We start from the raw sequence: 9,435 nt of genomic DNA, 5'->3' as shown, positions 1-9,435 counted from the left end.
ACGCTTCTGAATTTTCCTCCTCTTCTTACGAGTTGGTATATAAATCAGGCTTCAAACTGTGATTAAAGGGCTTTTAATTAAAGTAATTACGTTCTTAGATGTTTAATGAATCTGCTCTACCCAGTCCTCGTCCAACATGATTTGCGCTTGCTATTACTGGCATACATTCTTGTAAATATCTAAAATAAGTATATGATTTCAGCTCTGTAATGTTTTCTAATAATAATAATAATAATAATAATAATAATAATAATAATAATAATAATAATAATTATAATAATAACAATAATAATAATGATAATAATTACAAAAGTTGAACCGTGGTTCTCACAAGTCACACCCAAGCCGCGGTATGAGCATGGGACGTCCCATTATTCGCCGACACAACTCAAGTGAAAGGTATTAGAATCGACGCCAAGGTGATTGACAAGACCAGCAAGCAAGTCAGAGTGATTAAAATGGGCTGTCCATGGCTGGAAAATAGAGGGTCTAAAGATTTCGAGAAGACAACGAAGTACAGTCAACTGAGACTAGAGCTGACCAACCGATATCCTGAGTACAAGGTCAATCAGTATAACATCATCATGGATGTCAAGGGGGCTGTTCGAGATAGGTTGAGCGAAATATAAAAGAGCTTGTAGGAGACAAATGTGAATAAATTATGCGCCAACTGCAAAAGGCAATCCTGTCTAGTTCATTACACATTGTTAGAATGTTCGCGCTGAACCCTTAGATATCTATAGGAATTTTGGACACCTATTATCGAAATTTTATTTACATACCTCAGACGTTCCCATAATTAAATGGATTTTATTTATTTATTTATTTATTCATTGTTTATGACACTTTTATCAAATCATTTTTACCCACTACACCGTTTTTTTTTGCGCAAATTATTGTGTAATTGTTACTAAAAATTTTAACCAATGCTGTGGCTGGTTACGGTTTGCCGCCGAGCCAAAGCTTTTATTTTTTACTCTGGGCATCCAGACGTTTGTACTGCCATAATAATAATAATAATTCTAAAAGTAAATAATAAATATCATAAAAATTATCCCAGAATCCTTTGAGGCAATATTTTTTGAAAGCTTTATAACTTTGACATAAGACTACTTGCAGTCTGCCTTTTCTCTTAAAATCCGTCTAGTTTTTGATCTCACCCAGCGCGATTGCAAACCATGATTTCTTCTCGGGCTTACGCCCTCGTTTCTCGCGGCAAGCGGCTTCGTCGCTCGCGTGCTTAGGTTTTGCGTGTAGTAACTTTGCAAAGAAAAATAAGAGACTGCTCGCAGTCTACTTTGACATTTTTATACGCAGAAGAATGTCAGACCACAACAAGATAACATTTTCAATAAAATATCTTCTCATGTCGGCAAGTAATTCATGGCAGTCTCCATATAGACTCCCTGATATGTTATCTCTTATACCTTGTATACCACTATATATCTTATGTGTAAAATGTTTACCCTAGTAATACTGTATACCCTGTATACCCCTATATATCCTGTTTACCCTTGATTACCCTAGTAATACTGTATACCCTGTATACCCCTATATCAACCTGTTTACCAATGTTTACCCTAGTAATACTGTATACCCTGTATACCCTTATATATCCTGTTTACCCATGTTTACCCTAGTAATACTGTATACCCTGTATACCCCTATATAACCTGTTTACCCATGTTTACCCTAGTAATACTGTATACCCTGTATACACCTATATATCCTGTTTACCCATGTTTACCCTAGTAATACTGTATACCCTGTATACCCCTATATATCCTGTTTACCCTTGATTACCCTAGTAATACTGTATACCCTGTATACCCCTATATAACCTGTTTACCCATGTTTACCCTAGTAATACTGTATACCCTGTATACCCCCATATATCCTGTTTACCCTTGATTACCCTAGTAATACTGTATACCCTGTATACCCCTATATAACCTGTTTACCCATGTTTACCCTAGTAATACTGTATACCCTGTATACCCCCATATATCCTGTTTACCCTTGATTACCCTAGCAATACTGTATACCATGTATACCCCGATATATCCTGTTTACCCTTGATTACCCTAGTAATACTGTATACCCTGCATACCACTATATATCCTGTTTACCCTTGACTACCCTAATAATAATGTATACCCTGTAAACCCCTATATAACATGTTTACCCATGTTTACCCTAGTAATACTGTATACCCTGTATACCCCCATATATCCTGTTTACCCATGTTTACCCTCGTAATACTGTATACCCTGTATACCCCTATATAACATGTTTACCCATGTTTACCCTAGTAATACTGTATACCCTGTATACCCCTATATATCCTGTTTACCCTTGATTACCCTAGTAATACTGCATACCCTGCATACCCCTATATATCCTGTTTACCCTTGTTACCCTAGTAATACTGTATACCCTGTAAACCCCTATATAACCTGTTTACCCATGTTTACCCTAATAATACTGTATACCCTGTATACCCCTGTATATCCTGTTTACCCATGTTTACCCTAATAATACTGTATACCCTGTATACCCCTATATAACATGTTTACCCATGTTTACCCTAGTAATACTGTATACCCTGTATACCCCTATATATCCTGTTTACCCTTGATTACCCTAGTAATACTGCATACCCTGCATACCCCTATATATCCTGTTTACCCTTGATTACCCTAGTAATACTGTATACCCTGTAAACCCCTATATAACCTGTTTACCCATGTTTACCCTAATAATACTGTATACCCTGTATACCCCTATATATCCTGTTTACCCATGTTTACCCTAATAATACTGTATACCCTGTATACCCCTATATATCCTGTTTACCCTTGATTACCCTAGTAATACTGTATACCCTGTATACCCCGATATATCCTGTTTACCCTTGATTACCCTAATAATACTGTATACCCTGTATACCCCCATATAACCTGTTTACCAATGTTTACTGTAGTAATACTGTATACCCTGTATACCCCTATATATCCTGTTTACCCTTGACTACCCTAGTAATACTGTATACCCTGTAAACCCCTATATAACATGTTTACCCATGTTTACCCTAGTAATACTGTATACCCTGTATACCCCTATATATCCTGTGTACCACTGAATACCCTAGTAATACTGTATACCTTGTATACCCCTTTATACTGTGTACCCATGTTTACCCTAGTAATACTGTATACCCTGTATACCCCTATATACCTTGTGCACCCATGTTTACTGTATACCCTGTATACCCCTATATATCTTGTGTACCCATGTTTACCCTAAAAATACTGTATACCCTGTATACCCCTATACATCCAGTGTACCCATGAATACCCTAGTAAAACTCTAAACCTTGTAAACCCTTATATACTGGCCCATGTTTGCCCTAGTAGTACTGTATACCTGGTATACCCTTGTATTTCCTGTTTACCCATGTTTACCCTAGTAATACTCTATACCCTGTATACCCCTATATACCTTGTGCACCCATGTGTACCCTAATAGTACTGTATACCCTGTATACCCCTATATATCTTGTGTACCCATGTTTACCCTAGTAGTACTGTATACCCTGTATACCCCTTTATACCTTGTGTACCCATGTTTACCCTAGTAATACTGTATACCTGGTATACCCTTGTATTTCCTGTTTACCCATGTTTACCCTAGCAATACTGTACACCCTGTATACCCATATATACCTTGTGCACCCATGTTTACTCTAATAGTACTGTATACCCTGTATACCCCTATATATATTGTGTACCCATGTTTACCCTAGTAATACTGTATACCTTGTATACCCTTGTATATCCTGTTTACCCGTGTTTACCCTTGTCATACTGTATACCTTGTATACCCCTATATATCCTGTACACCCATGTTTACCCTAGTAGTACTGTATACCCTGTATACCCTTACATATCTTGTGTACCCATGTTTACCTTAGCCATACTGTATACCATGTATACCTCTACATCTCCTGTGTACCCATGTTTACTCTAGTAATACTGTATACCCTGTACACATGTATACCTCTATTTATCCTCTGTACCAATGTTTACCCTAAGTAATACTGTATACCCTGTATACCCTTTTATATCCTGTGCACCCATGTTTACCCTAGTAGTACTGATACCCTGTATACCCTTGTATATCCTTTCCATTGTATAGAAAAAGTCGGGTATCTTTTTATGCCTGTATGATCAGTCTTTGACTGATACAAGGACAACTGTTTTGTTACGTGTTAATGACTCATTATCTTTTGTAGACGAATGGCTTGTTCGACAAGGGCTTCAAAAGCTCATTTTTGTCACCTTACTCCGACTTACTTTCTTTTGTTTTTTGGTCTAATTAATTTTATTCATTGTCGCAAAAATTAAAGATCTAAAGCGGAGGTACTGCATTTTGGACAACCAAATTAGGAATTTTGTGAACGGATGTCAGCTAGTCTGCTACACAGCCGTTTTTAGTGTCGTCACGCAACGCTCCTCCCCACAGGAGCATTGCGTGACGACACTAAAAACGACTGTGTAGCAGACTAGATGTCAGCATGCACCTGCTAGAATCCCCCTGGCATTGGGTTTGGTTGTCCAACGGCTTTCCGGAGGTCCTTAAGTCGCACCTGTCTGCCTGCTCGGTCCTAAGTTTCAGTACACCACCATTTTTCAATGGAAAATGTAACTATATGATGAATCACAGTAAAACATTGGAAAGACGGTTGAGGGTCTGAAATAGTGGACCACAATTTGATTCCGCTCCAATCCGTTTTACCAATTTCGTAATTTCCCTGCATAGTCGGTTTACAGATACGACAGCTCGACTTCGCATGTTTATTCTAAAACATCTTAGTTTATTTTTAAACACACACCTTGCAACGGAGAGTGTTGCTAACAATCCCAAATATTTATACGGGACTCTTTTATGCTATTCAAAGACACGTTGTAACACAGTGCGCATGCTTGCCCTCTTTACAAAGTAAAAACATCTAGCTAACAGCCCGAAACCCTTTACCGGCGCGGTTAGACTAAGACCATGCAGGTTATGATCAAGGGGCCAAGGAACTGATTATTAGGTTTTAAAATCACTCTCTTGGGACATCTTCTAAGTGCAGTAATTTATTACAGTAACAACAACAGCAATAAGCTTTATTTGCATGACTATAACAAAGTATTACAGTATTGCACAAACTACTTGAATTAAATTATGGTTCCTTTTTGAATTAAATATTTGAAATAATGTTAAATATATCAATCACTGATTATTTTCAACCATCAGTAGGATCAGAAATCCCGGAACTAGAACTCTGAAGGGAAACGAGAAACAGTTCGAGTTATCGCGGTCGATTGCCATGCTAAAACTGATAGTTACTGATCAGTTTTTCAGCACTTCAGTGTATGGTACAGTGAAAATTTATTAGAAATGCTAACATGATTAGGCATTTTTTATATAAGAAAACTTGATCTGGTCGATTCACCAATGAAAATCAAAATTTGTTTTAAACTAGCGTTTTTCCCAGTAACATGAGGGCATCCCAGTGCAGTTAAAAGAACCTAAGAAATCAAGTTATCTAGGTAAATTTCGGGCGTAAATTTCAGTGACTCTTTCTTATCAAGGGCAAGGAAATTCGGATAAAAATGACTGGAAAGTGGGGTGAAATATAGCTAGGGGTCAATGTTTTTATAAAACTTTTACAAGTGTGATTTACAAGTGTAGCTATTGTTTTCACACTCTTCTCTTCGAGTTATCCGAGTTTGAGCCTTAATGTTGAGGATAATTATAACACAATGGCATCTATAACAAACCAAATAGACAGTCGATGCTACATTTTAACTTATGGCCCTCCTTATGATATCGTTATTAAGAGGAATTGATAAAGGAACATGGGGAAGTGGGCGTTTTGCTTGATCTTGATTTAATCAGTCTAGAAAGCAATTAAATTATCTTCCTTTACAATAAAGGCAGATCAAGCTACACCCTACAAGATTCTTTTAATGAATTGGTTACTCGTCGTTCCATAAAAATTCAAATCGGTATTCCCGCATGCGTAATGAGCAGTGACTATTTTACGAGATTTTCTCTGTATTTGGTCAGATATAAAAATCTTTGAACGGAACTTGTCCACAAGGAGGCAGGTCAATTATCAGAGCACCTGAGGCGTCTAGGACTTTTAAATACTGAAGACCTGGATACGTACACTCTTCGACAACTATTTGTAGATGCAGTTTTAGCTGACGACTGCAGCATCTCAAACTTCGTCGAAAGTTCCCAGGCAGATGTTGAAAGAAAAGCCCGCGAATTTAGCGTAAGAGGTTTTTTTGATCAAGAAATTGGCGACTTTGTAATAAGACTGTGTTCAAATATCTTGCAAGTTCCAATTATGGTGATAACGTCTCCTGAATCAATTCCTTTTTTGCCCTTCAACTGCGATAATCCTTTGAGTAACACCCCAATCTATATTGCTTACCATTATTTTGGGGCAGGCCATTACGATGCTACGGAAAGCATAACCAATGGTAAGTTGAAGTGAATGGTAAATTTAACAGGGATAAGTCTGTCAACTCAAGGAATTGCGTTATGGGCTGCCGTAAAATCAAAAGTTGTAAATACCAGTTTGTTATGGGTGACCAAACTTTTATCATCCATGTCATGATCATAATAATGAGTTATTTTGACGTGTTATAAGTTTTATAATTACTCAAGTGGGGCTAACAATAGGTTTTATGTTAAATAGTTGGTCACGTGATCGACTTTCTTCAGAATATGTTCAAAAGGCGCGATTGCAACGCCTACCGAGAGTACAAGGATTTGTATGGTAGAAACATTCAACCGTGACTGGGTGGCAAGAGTTTATTTTCCCAATCGCCATTTTCACATACACCATAATGGTTACAATGGTTTACAATGGTTATTCAAAAATTTGGGAGGTCAACAAGGTGCAATACGGCGTATTTAAAAAGGTTGAATACGAACATTCCAATTGTCGTCGGCCGTTTACAATCGCTACTTTTGAAATATACGACTGAAAATTTGCAGGTTATGTAATTTTAATACGCCTTTTTCAGTTCCTTCTAACACTAGTTTTTCCTAAACGCACTAAGTTTTGTTTTCAGTCAGTTGTTGGCATATACAAGAAAACCTGAGACAGACCTCGATTGGTTGGGCAACCTCGAGACCTATGAATACCACTATAGTCCATTAAAGCCATGCTTGTAGTTACACGGCCGGTAAAACGAAAAGGAACAGCAACAATACTAAACAACCTAACAATAATGATAACAACAATAATGATAATAAAACCAATAGCCTGAGTATTCACCTCTCTCCCTTTTTCGCTTCCATCTTTCCCCTTTTCCCCAGAAACGCCTGATACTCAGGCTATAAAACCAAGTAATCAACGATTTTTTTTTTCAGATCCTATCGAGGCTGAACTTCAACATGCTCAGGAACAGGCAGTTTCCCAAATTTGCTATTGTGGAAGGAAGGCAAAATGCAGAAGTGAGGGCTTTTGTGTTTCAACTGAAAAATCTCGTTGCCCGTGTGTTTCTAACAAAAAAAGTGCCAAGCTCAGTGCAAGTGCCGCAACTGCGACAATCGCAGTCAGAATCCCCAAAAGCTGTCATGCCGGTGTGGAGAAAGCAGGGCTAAAGGACGGAAAACAGGTCAAACCTCTTGCATAGATGTAAGTGGTCAGAGGCGAACAAAATGTCCCTGCTACTCCAATGGTAAACCTTGCTCTATCCTCTGTTCATGTTTCAACTGTGAAAATAGATATGGAATAAGGGTTACTCACAGCACAGACGATTGTAAGGCAGAGAAAAAGAAGAGAATAACTTCTACACCACCATCATTGAAGAGGCGGCGAACAGCAGCTATCCTGGAGGAGGAGGGATCTGATTTGCAGCCCGGACCATGGACACTCGAAGAGAGCTGTCTGTTAGACTCCGTTGAGTCATTCATTTTGAACACGTGTGTTATCCCAAGTTACAGAAATATATCCATATTGTATAATTTTGTGAGCAAGAGTCTGCGTGGAAATAATACACACTTTACAGTGACCTCTAAAACAGAGAGGCAAATTCAAGGAAAATTGGAATTTGTAAGAAAAAAACATTTAGCTCTAAAGAATCTTTACTATGGTATTTCAGTTCTTGATAACCAGGGGAACTCGGACTGATTGTTCTATTACCGTATCAAATGGTACCATCCACAAGAGAAATATACTAAACATTGAGCAATCTTGACTTCGGCCGTTATATTTAGAAAAAAAATAGCTTTTGAAACAATTTACAGTGTATTAAGAATCCAAATAATAATTTTAAAGGCTTATTGTGTGAAAGTCATATTATTCTTGTAAGGCAACAAAATCACGCGAGGATGTGATGGGCAATGGCAACACACCCCTTAATTGTCTGTATAGTAGTCAGTTGCGTAGTAAAATAAAGTCGCCTTTCAGATCACTCAGTCTTTCAGTCAGATCGGGGCTAGCCAACAGTTTGATCTGCTAACCAATAAACTTCGTTGATCATACATTGTGGTCTATGTTTCCATCTGATTGAATATAAAGTGGAAACTGTTAGTATAGATTATCAAAAAAATGCCATTATAAAATGGAGAATAGCTGGATGATTCGTTCTATACTCTCTATCGACAAGCAAAAGTCATGATAGCTAACTTTGTTCAATCAGGACTTGTGATTTTGGAAACAACAACTTCATCATCATCATCTTCTTCTTTGTCATCCTCTCCTTTTTCTTCTTTATTTATGTTTATTTTGTTTTACCCCCTGAAAACAGCAACCGTGTTTAACATTTACTCTTACAAATAGGGTATTTCAATTTCAATTATTTTTTTGTGTTTAATTATACCAACTGTTCGCTGAAATATGCTCGTTTCAATGATTCAGTTAGGTCAGACGCCGCTCTACGGATAATCGCCCAAGAAATACATACATCTTTATTTCACATTTACCCACTAATGCCTACAACGGACACTGGTTTCTTGCCCTATCGACATATTGTCATAGAGTCAACCGTTCTAGGGTGTGCATGAGTAAACCAAGATAAACATGGTATACAGAATACTAGAGTTTACATGGGTAAACAGAATATTGCAGAGTAGAACTAAACAGGAGATTTAACTATTATTCCACGAGTGCGCGTATGCAATGAGATGGTTGTAGGCAACCAGGCGCGTAGCGACGAGTTTGCTATAATAATGTCATATCCAACAAGCGCAAGTAGAGTAATTGTTTTACTGAAAACGCCCTCAAAATATCGAGAATTCGTTTTATTTGTAAGAACAACAGTTAAGGTCTCAGGAATATCTTGCCATGCCGGGACAGCATATGCAAGTATAAATGATCTCACAGAGCACTTATATTAATTATTGGTAATATATGCTGCCAGCTAC

This window comes from Porites lutea, chromosome 6, assembly GCF_958299795.1.
Source record: "Porites lutea chromosome 6, jaPorLute2.1, whole genome shotgun sequence".
NCBI lineage: Eukaryota > Metazoa > Cnidaria > Anthozoa > Scleractinia > Poritidae > Porites > Porites lutea.
The sequence above is the reverse complement of the archived record's forward strand: the minus strand, read 5'-3'. Positions refer to the sequence as shown.